Raw genomic sequence first — 11,323 nt, forward strand, 5'->3', positions numbered from 1 at the left:
GGAAACACTATTAAAACAAATTAATACGATAGTTGTCCCTAAGTACCTTGGACATTTGTCGTTAACTGGGTATTTAACTCTGTTTATTGTATTTAAATCACATTTCCACTTGTTAAACACCATCCATTCATACACCCGACATATAATGGAAAGGGCGTACACCTGGGTTGTTGCATGGCAACTCCCCTTCTGCCACACACTTTCTACCACATGTTGGCCACATGGAGTAAGGTGGGTAGCCTTCTTGGGTTTTAGTGAATGATCCAAATTACTCGAGGTAATCAAATGGTTATCCCTAGACATTCAAACCCTAACCCTTCATGAAGCACCCGACATTCATAGTTTTATGCGATCGGCGATAGATTTTATGGAATTGGAAGGGCTTGAGTTTCTCTTGAAAATCTCTTGTTCAGAAGTCTTGCAAGGTGCAAAAAGCACAAATTCAACAGCAAAGTGATAGCCTATTGCCTCAAAAACAGGTCGGTTATGACAATTAAGTTTGTCTCTGTTTATTAATCAATGCCAAGATTCCACCAAGGTATGATATGTTTTCTTATTCAATGCCCTGTTGTGCTTTGGCTTCTTCTAGTTCAATTCAGAGGACGTTGTACCTGGGCTGAACCAAGCTTATGCCCTTCTTGCACTGGAATTCTCAGATCATTCGCTGGCATCAAAGGGGTTGGAGTCTTAGACTGAGTCTCCTTCCCAAAATTGGTTTGGCATTTCCCTCTCCTACCCAACTCTTCCATTGTTAACAAGCAGGTATGCTAATCAGAGTCAGTGAAGAGAAATGGGAATGGCAAGCGCCATTGTACTCTCTGGTTCTTTCTAGACAATGGTACAAGTTACTTATCATCTAACAGGACATTGACCATACAGCTAAGAGCAATTGCTCTGCAATATTGTGTAATAAGCTAGGGTAATTTTATGCTACGGTTCTGTAGGACTTTAACAAATTTTCTTCTAGTACATAAATTAATTCAACATCAGTGACATCCTCTGCTATAAATAGTGCCAATTGTTATAATAAACTGGAACAGAGCAATACGTTTTTCACAACAATTAATGTTTCAGTTCAACGTATTATTTGTATATTCACACCAATAAAACACAAAATTACAATGCGTTCCATGTTCAGTAACCTGAAACGATTTGTCTAATCCTTGATGAGGTATGAGTATGTTAGGTTAATGCACATACTCAGACTGCAGATGCCAAGCAAATACTTAATACAACCAGGAATCAAGAAAAAACCAGGAAAATGAGAGAGAATGGGATCAAAAAACCCATTTTTGATAGCACTAACCTGGAACCTGCGCAAACAATTTCTGCACAGGAAAGCACAGCTGTACCTGGCATAAAAAACCCATAAGAAAACACTGGACTAAAATTAAAACGTTGGAAGCAAAATGAGAGAGAATGGGATCAAAAAACCCATTTTTGAGAGCGCTGACCTGAAAATTGAGCAGGAACAATTTCTTAACAGTAAAACGGAGGTGTAAACAGTGTATACTTGAGCACCTGAGTGAACAATTTCTGAACAGTAAAACGGAGGTGTAAACAGTGTATACTGATAACAGAGGGCTAGGTCGTGCACAACAGATTGCACAGCGAAAACTTGACACATAATTGCAGCAGTAAGAGGAAGAGCACAAAAACATTATTGCAGAGGGCGTGGAAGAGAACAGGAAGAGCAGAAAATGGACAGATATGGTGGAAGAAAACAGGAAATTCTCAGAAATTGTTGAGAAGAAACAGAAATTGCATGACACATGTGAACAATTTGCCCACCGAATCCCTGCTGAATGTGCATGCCAGCCATCAATCTTAGAAACAAAAGGACGATGAAAGGCTCACTCAAAGGAAGACCTATCGGCCTAATAAGGTGGGTTAATTATAAATATGTAGGCTCAATTAAAACACTGAGACCTCAAATAGAGGGCTGACACATGGCCTCAGACAACTAGTCCAACATAGTCAAACATTGATAACTGATAAGTACAATAAGGTGGGTTAATTATCAATATGTAGGCTCAATAAAAACACTGAGACCTCAAATAGAGGGCTGACACATGGCCTCAAGTGTATATTAGCCATAATCTCAACAGCAATAAGTGTACCCTTACTGCTGTTGTACCTGGTCACTGACTGTGCCGTGCTACTCTAGAGAAGACTGCCAGAGCAAAACAAGGTCAAAATTAAAAAAAAAAATCAATCTAATTATATTCTATTTTATTCCATGGTTTGTCACAAACCTGCAACAGTTAAGCATGTTATGTGGAACTACAAGATTGACAGAGACTTCCCAAGTACCCAGATTATTAGGTCATTATACTTTAAACAGATTTGAACGGTTCATGTAATTATAATGGTATTTGCACTTACAAATGCATTGTTGCAATCAAAATTAGATGGTAAAGAGTCACGAGATTGATAACTCAAAAAATGACATGCACTGTCTAATTTCTGAGCTGTGTATGTCCCTTCTGCAAAACAGAACAATCTTTAATGTTACAATACTTTTGCTAGAATATATACAAACTTATTTAGTTCAATAAAAACAACTCTAAAATCGAGACCATGGTAAAAGCTCAAGGTCCTGAAAATATTGGAGGCTTAGATCCCTAGACTACTGGAGTGCATCAAACATATGTTGTTCTAACTCTTAACCAATAAATGGCATCGCACATAGATCATTACAGTACGCCACTTTCTCAAGTATTGTACAAGGGAAGAGAGAACATCAAACCTTCTGCTTCCCTGGCTCCTCAACTAATTTTGCTAGAAATTTTTCAGTTTCTGTTTGAGTATCCAGCAAAAAGGTAAATTTTAGTCTATGTGCATAACAAAATGACTATGCCAACACTTTAAATTTGATATAGAACTTTGAGGAAGCAATCAAAATCTTTTGATTAGTTTCTTCTCCTAAACTCATATGAACTTTGGAATCATATCATGTAATATCAACTACATATAACAACTTATGACACTTCAAGAAACATCAAATCTTTGAGATCAATCTCCCACTACAGAAATACACTCAAACTTACATTGAAGTTTCTTATGAAAAATTATAAATGCCTGACTTACATAAAATTTTAAAGGGGATTATGTCATTCAAAATTTTATTGGCACTATACGTAATATCAAACATATGGATTTAATTGACACTACCTTTCTAAAAACATTAAGCATACAAAATATGTTTATTTCTGTTTAAATGGTTGAATTTAAACATGATAATGAGAAACCAGAGAACAAAATTTAAACAGTTGGTCCTATAAGACATTACTCGTTTGTTCCTAACTGAAAGACTACCTTACTAATTGATTGGGACCTTACTGTCTGTAAGAACCCTACATAGATTTTGGCTTGAGGCCTTGAAGACACAGTGTTAACCAGAAGCTTGTTGATGCCATGTACAGTTTATGCTGGGCAATGAAGAGTTTGATAAGTGATAGCAGCAACTCTCATTTTTTTACCATTCATCACACAAAAGCCAATTGAATTGTCTATCAATTGTTTCTTTTCACCATCCAATTCCCTGGTATAGCTCAAAATTTCTGAGCAATTGTGTGGGCCCAACTACAGCCCCTAAAATAACAAAGGGTCAATCCTTCCTTCCTGTTGTTAAGTGTTCCATATGCATAACAGTTGTGAAACATATGTTTTATAAATCATACCTGCACCGAAAGGTTTGTCAATCTGGAAGTTGACTTTCAGATGCAAGTCCCCACGTTGATGTAATAGTATCCTCCGGGCTCCCACACTAGGATACTAACATTATCGATGATTTCAGTGCTATGCCTTGTGAAATCATTTTTTCCTTGCATTTATTATCTATGGGTTGTTGCATGCTATCTTACCACATTGACATGTCGATGTGTTGAAGGGCCTCCTATTCATTAAACCACCAATGATAGTCAGCCCCATAAGCACATGAAACAACCATTTGTCAATTTCCATCCATAAGACCAGTACTGCCATAAAAACTACAAATGATTGGCTATAAGAAGAAAAAATGAGAGTGCTGCCCTGAGGGAGGGCACGAACCCGTAGAATAACCCCCTTGTATCTGCTGAAAAAACACATATATTCTGGTAAATTTTGTTTTACTTGTCCTTATACAATCGCTTCACAGAATACAACATAGAACAAACAGTAAACTAAATAAAACTTGTAATTTAAATAATAATGGGAGATTACCCTTAAAAAATATTTTCTTGTTTAATGCCTGAAAGAAGTGGGAAGTAATGAATTAACTCAAAACAATGCTTCGAAGAGATGACCTGTAGTATCTCCAATGCAAATTATTGCAGCAATAATGATTTCCATCTTGCTCAAATTCACATTCTCCCATTGCAAAACGGGCTATTCATACAATCTCGAGCCAAGTGGCTAGTCTGGCGATAGTTATTGCAGGCCTTATCATTAGGACAGTTTGGCATAATATGCCCAGGAAAATAACACTTCTTGCAGAGTGTGTATTTTAGAAGTCCTACCTCGTGAGCAGAACATTCCTTTGCGATGTGACATGTTTTACCACAAATGTTATAGACAGGCTCATTGCGGCAATCAGCAACAAGATGACCAAGCTGCTTGCAATTCCTGCATAATTTCTCTTTTGGACATTTCGATGCAATGGGACTGACCCTGAAAATGCCTTCTGGTGTTAAACCTGAATTCTTTGTTATCATGCCTACTCCAACCATTATAGCACATTACACATAGACACATAGACATTTCCCCACCTAGACATGCAATACCTGCACTTTCCAAACAAAACGATAGTAGACTACCCCTGCTGCCATGGAAGTGATCCCAACACTAGAGTCTAGAAGCAATCACAGGAAACAAATATTGGTTGAATTAGGTTTGTGATGGTAGCCATGTAACTGTAATATGACAAGACATAATGCTAACTAGTGTCTGTAAGAAAAGAGCATCAATCTGTTCAAGGTACACATTACTCTGAAACGCTTGATTAGCTTCCCAAGTACCCAATTTATTAGCTCATTATACTTTAAACACATTTGAATGGTTCGTGTAATTATAATGGTATTTGCATTTACAAATGCATTGTTGCAATCAAAATTAGATGGTAAAGAGTCACGAGATTGATAACCCAAAAAATGACATGCATTGTCTAATTTCTGAGCTGTGCATATGCAAAACAGAACAATCGTTAATGTTACAATACTTTTGCTAGAATATCAGACAAGAATCTAGATTTGTTAATTATATACAAACTTATTTAGTTCAATAAAAACAACTCTAAAATCAAGACCATGGTAAAAGCTCAAGGTCCTGAAAATATTGGAGGCTTAAATCCCTAGACTACTGGAGTGCATCAAACATATGTTGTTCTAACTCTTAACCAATAAATGGCATCCCACATAGATTATTACAGTATGCCACTTTCTCAAGTATTATACAACGTAAGAGAGAACATCAAACCTTCTGCTTCCCTGGCTCCTCAACTAATTTTCCTAGAAATTTTTCAGTTTCTATTTGAGTATCCAGCAAAAAGGAAAAGTTTAGTCCATGTGCATAACAAAATGACTATGCCAAGACTTTAAATTTGATACAGAACTCTGAGGAAGCAATCAAAATCTTTTGATTAGTTTCTTCTTCTAAACTCATATGAACTTTCGAATCATATCATGTAATATCTATTATCAACTATATATAACAACTGATGACACTTCAAGAAACATCAAATATTTGAAATCAATCTCCCACTATAGAAATACACTCAAACTTACATTGAAGTTTCTTATGAAAAATCAAACTACATTGAAGTTTCCTATGAAAAATTATAAATCCCTGACATAAAATTTTAATGGGGATTATGTCATACAAAATTTTATTGGCTTTGGATTTAATTGAAACTACCTTTCTAAAGGCAAGCATTTGGATTTAATTGAAACTACCTTTCTAAAGGCAAGCATTTGGATTTAATTGAAACTACCTCTCTAAAGGCCTCCAATGCCAGATTGCCAGGGCCTATCTAGCCACAAACAAGATAGCAGTGGCCTTCCTCAAACATGCCCTCCTCTTGCTAAGAAAGGGCCTCCAAGGATTTGGATTGGGTATCTTATTTAATAAAGCCACTAACTAGATAAATGTGGCCTTCCTCAAATGCACCCTCATAGCAGTGGCCTCCCTCAAACGTGCCATCCTCCTGCTGAGAAAGGGCCTCCTGGGATTTGGATTGGGTATCTGTTGTTATCGGTGTTGTTACTACTGGTGTTTCTGGTGCTGTTGTTGATGAACTGCACCCCCTCCTCCTCTTGCTCCTCTAACCGTAAAAGCTGCACACAGTTTTTCCTTCATTTGGAATGGATATTCTACATACCCATCTGGATAGAGCTTACCTTAGATTGTAAAAGCAGCAAAGGAAGTTGCAGGTGACACATTATTTCTGGTGGTGTCTCTGTCCACAGATGCCCCCAATTTCAGAGCGGTTTGTCCTACATAGCCCATTATAATTATTCCCATACAACACTCGAAAACCCTTTGATCTCTGCAACCCTTCAACAAGTGAGATTTCTTAAGAGAAGCACGAGCCCCAAGGCAGGAAATTTATTCAGAGACCCACGAAGGAGTTATGAATATGTCTGCAACCTTTCAATAAATGAGATTTCTTCAGAGAAGCACGAGAAATTTCTTCAAAGCCCCACGAAGGATTTATGAAAACTGAATAATATTGAAACGGAATGACAGAAAATAACATGGTGACACCGTTTTTAATTATTTAACGGTGAATAACAAATCCACCAATGATGACAAGGGAGTTGTTTTCAAAGGGAACGCCTTATGGATTATAAGATTCAAAATGATGTACCTAACAAAAAAAAATCTTGTAATAACATAAATATGGACAAATATTTATTAAATGTAAATAAGTGAATAAATTTAATCATCACCTTTTCAATTTAATCATCACATTTTGCAAGAACATAACCTCCTCTATTCATCAATGGTCTAGCCAACTTTGAGCAACCTTATGCCACCTTCGTTTAAATTGAAAGTGGGGGATTTGATTAGAATCAATTTTAAAAACCTCTTGGCATCTAATTCAATGGACATTTGATTATCACATTTGATTATCATTGGTTCTTGTGGCACTCTCCAATATCTTTCTAGATTCTTCTAAGTAATATTTTTTCACATGCAACATTGGATAATGCTTTGTACTTGGCTTTAGTGGATGATGGTGAAATAGTATGTTGTTTTTTGTTGCTCCACAAGATGGCGCCAGATCCTATATTGAACACATTTCCAAAATTGGACCTCCTATCCTCTGGATTTCCAACCCAATCTCAATCAATATGACTTGTTCACTCAACATTATAATAATTAGTATATTCAATCTCAAAATTAATAGTTTCATTGAAATAATAAAGGACCCTCTTTGCAACACTTCATTGGAACCCTTCCTAAACCTGGTTAGTTTCAGATTTACTCATTCAAGCAGTTGCAGAATTTCAAGGAAATTCTACAATAAGGATTAAAACAATGCAAGTGAAATGACTCAATAGATTTTGCATTCAATCGAAAGGAGGCACAAGAAAACCTTCATAGCCAAAGTAGACATATCCAAAAAAAATCACAAAAGCAACAAGACAAATCTTCATCTACTTCTCATGTAGGTTGAATTCTCTTCCTCCCTTATTAACTAGATAGAGACTTGTAACGATTCTATTTCATATGCAATTCTAACAAATGGCTTGACCACTCAATTTTTTTCCATCGCCTCTGCCTCCTCCTCTTGCTTTTGCTCAACTAAGGTTTAACAAAACTAATACTTGATAGACTCAGTTCAAGGACCATAAGAGGCATCAAGATAGTAGCAGGGGTGAAAACATCACATTTAACGACTACATACAACCTCTTGTAGTTTGGTAATGGTTCTGTGGTAGAAATAAAGGTATATATGACCATAAAATATGTTTTGCAATGCAACTAGGATGAAATTTGAGGAAATCCTACATGTACTTCAACAGAGTTAATCAAATGCACTGAAAGATAGTGCTTGGATATCCAAGATTCATTATTCAACCATTTCAGGATAATTTAATGTAAATGGAATTCTATTCGAAGCCAATATTGTTTTTGACTTTTGAGCAAAATGCAACCATGAATCTAGCCAAGGGAGGATGAAAGCTTTAACATCAAAGCACGACCTTTGGCAACACATCTTGTATTACAAATACATATATACCAAGAAAATAGAGGAATGGGTGTGATTCCCTAGCAAGCACACCAGGGGAGGCTCAAGCTTGAAGAAGACCCTCATTGAGTCACTCGACATTATTGGTAATTACCTTTACTAGAAAACCAAAAACATCAAATTAATTCAGCTAGGTAAGCACAAAGGAATAGGGAAGGAAACAACGTACAAAATGACCATAATCCTACATTACTCAGGATTTGACATCTTGAGTTCATCTCAAATGTTGTTATTGCATTAACCTAACCATTCATAGACTAGATTTGGCTCAACAAAGATGATATGAGATTCACAAGAGAGACAACAAATCAACGAATCATTTTCAGAGTTTCACTAGTAAAAACGAGTATCAAGTTAGGGATGAGAAGGATATACTTCTCTCAAGTTCCAATTCAGTCAAGGACTCTTGTACCTCTTGATACAATGCCATATATACCAAAGAAATTTATAACACAATCGCAACCCGTCCAAAACAAAGGGTAAGAAATAGGTCCCACAAGGACTTGTATCATGCTAGTATCAAGAGAAGGAGCAATCATGTAATCAAGGTTATTTCTTTGCCAAAATTGATATGAAAACATAACAAGATATCCATCATCAAATTCATTACATTTTGTATATTGAAATAAAAGAAGGATGGATGTAGGATTATGCTTTGAGGAGAAAATCTCGAAGAACACAAATTTCATCCAACAGGGAAACGTATGCATGATGACAAAAGGAAGATGATTGACAAGAATTTATAAATAACATGGGGAAACAAGGCTAGTTCTCAACTTGATGCTTGGGATTAGCCACAAAGTATCTGCCCATGCTATCAACAAATCACATCAGGCTAGGTGCTTTGTGTGGTTCCGAGTATCATACACAAAGGATTTGTCCATGCTATAAACAAACCACATGTTTAGTGCCATGTGGAAAAAGCATATGATAGGACCAAGATTTTATTATATTTGATGCTAACTTTAGGCAGTTGTTACCAGTTATTGTCACAAAATAACTAAAATGCCCACTACGTATTGGAAATTGTTGCCATATCCATGCCATGCCAAGTGAAACTACCAACCAAATCAAATGAAAAAATATTTGAAACTTAATTTCAATACGACTCAGTTGAAGTGAAAAATCAAACTTGAAAGAGGAATTTCAATTTGAATAGGGCACACATCAAATCCACAAGTTGATCAATCTCAATTTCAATATGATCTAGTTGTAATGGGGAATCGAGCTTGAAAAAGGAATTTAAATTCACTGACACAACCATACCCAGAAATATATAAATATTCTATGCATTCCTTATATACATATGATAGAGCATTCAACATACAAGAGTTTCCGTGGTAAGTCATTGTGTGATAATTCCGAGATAAAATGTTACCTCCACAGAACATGGGCAATGGGGATAGGAACTCACTACCTAATCACAAACTATCGACACCCATTTCTTTCTTTATACATTTGTCTCTCTTGAGCCAAATTCTAGGGCGTAAGGAGACTGTTTCAAGCAAAAAGCCCAAACTGTCGATTGATCTAGGGACTTCATTGAAAAATATTTCCCTCTTGTTCCATAACCTTCTTTTCTCCTAGCCTATGTGTTTCCTTTGCATTCTGGCCCCGACAGGTATAAGGAGGATTTCTTAAGTCCCACTCCCACTAGCAGCTTGTCCATTTTTGCCAATCTGTCCTAAAACTTATGGACCAATCAAATGCAACCCATTTTTCCTTTGTCCATTTTTTTTTGTTGGTTAGCTTGTTAGCCTTTGTTTTCATGTTTCTTTCATTGTCTTGTAGACAACTCACCTCAATACCACTTGCCCCATTTCTTGATACCAGTTAATCTTTCTTTCCATTTATCCCTTGAGAAAAGTCCATCTCAACCCTAGAATCTTTTGTCCCTTTTCCCTGTGTGCCTGTGTTTTCTTTCTGAATATTATACATTTATAAATGGACGGAAGTATACACATTAAGTATATGCCGAATCGCGATAAAAAATGTGTGACCTTGTTTCCACAAACGTTTCACACAACTTCATCGAATCAGGCTATAACATTAAATGATGCACATACATCCATTCCTCTGTGCCGCATAAAATGGATGGACATATACACACTGTTTATATACCAAATTCCGATATAAAAAACGTTTGCACCTTGTTTCTCTGAACTCTTTACACAAACCCATAGAATCAAACAAAAAAATTGCGATATTCTCAAATAGACAAAATCTTAGACTAAATATGTACTCCAATTCCCAATACAAAGACCTCATAAGATTTACAATACAACCTATCCCACAAGAGTAAACTGACTTCATTACAACGGAAAAAGAACATTAAAATGGCCCTCTCGACAGAAAGCTCTTAAACAAAGACAAAAAATATAACTTTGAAAGATCATTACAGAATCCTAAGATAGCATTCTTTCCATGTAATATCCACCCATTCGAAACAAAACAGATCAAACTTCAAAACTTTAACAGCCTAGGGTTTCCAACACAAGCCATCCGTGCAACGTTAAGATAAATCTTGGCTAAAAAACTGATCCTGGACAAACATCTTAACACAAGATCCCGCAACAAGCGCCCCCGCAACAGTCATGAGATTTAAATTCCTCAGCCGAAGAAAAAGCAACTGGCATTAAATGAAGAAGAATAGCAAAATGAAAATGGGGCATGCACTTACCTCGTGTATTAGCCACTAAAGCCCCAAATTCTCGAAGCTTGGAACCAGGTATAGAGCCTCTGAGAGCAGTGATGTTGTGCTGTATTTGACCACTTCTCGCGACTGTACGTTTATAGGAGGGAAGGCGTAATAGGAATGAATGGAGGGCGCGGATAAAGGGTGGATCCCTTTATCCGCGCCCTCCATTCATTCCTATTACGCCTTCCCTCCTATAAACGTACAGTCGCGAGAAGTGGCCAAGCACAGCATAACATCACTGCTCTCAGAGGCCTTATACCTAGTTCCAATAACATGCACCATGTCTATAGTCCCGATTCCCCGGCTAATTCCAGGCGACTCGACCGCCTTCCTATTCCGGCAGGGTAACAACTTGTTGTACTTGATGCAGTTAATACAGGTTGTAGACA

The 11,323-nt window shown here is 36.8% G+C and overlaps 1 long non-coding RNA gene across 1 annotated transcript; it reads right to left on the reverse strand.

Annotated features, from left to right (window-relative positions):
- Positions 1-1,368: 1,368 nt before the first annotated feature.
- LOC149147991 (uncharacterized) lies at positions 1,369-6,648 on the reverse strand. The gene is made up of 3 exons (XR_016262896.1): positions 5,972-6,648; positions 3,684-3,898; positions 1,369-2,486 (listed from the first exon to the last, which is right to left on the reverse strand). It is a non-coding gene; the product is annotated as an uncharacterized LOC149147991 (long non-coding RNA).
- Positions 6,649-11,323: the final 4,675 nt, after the last annotated feature.

Source organism: Pinus tabuliformis, chromosome 9 (genome assembly GCF_031772625.1).
Source record: "Pinus tabuliformis cultivar Carrire ecotype Pingquan chromosome 9, CPIR1, whole genome shotgun sequence".
Lineage (NCBI taxonomy): Eukaryota > Viridiplantae > Streptophyta > Pinopsida > Pinales > Pinaceae > Pinus > Pinus tabuliformis.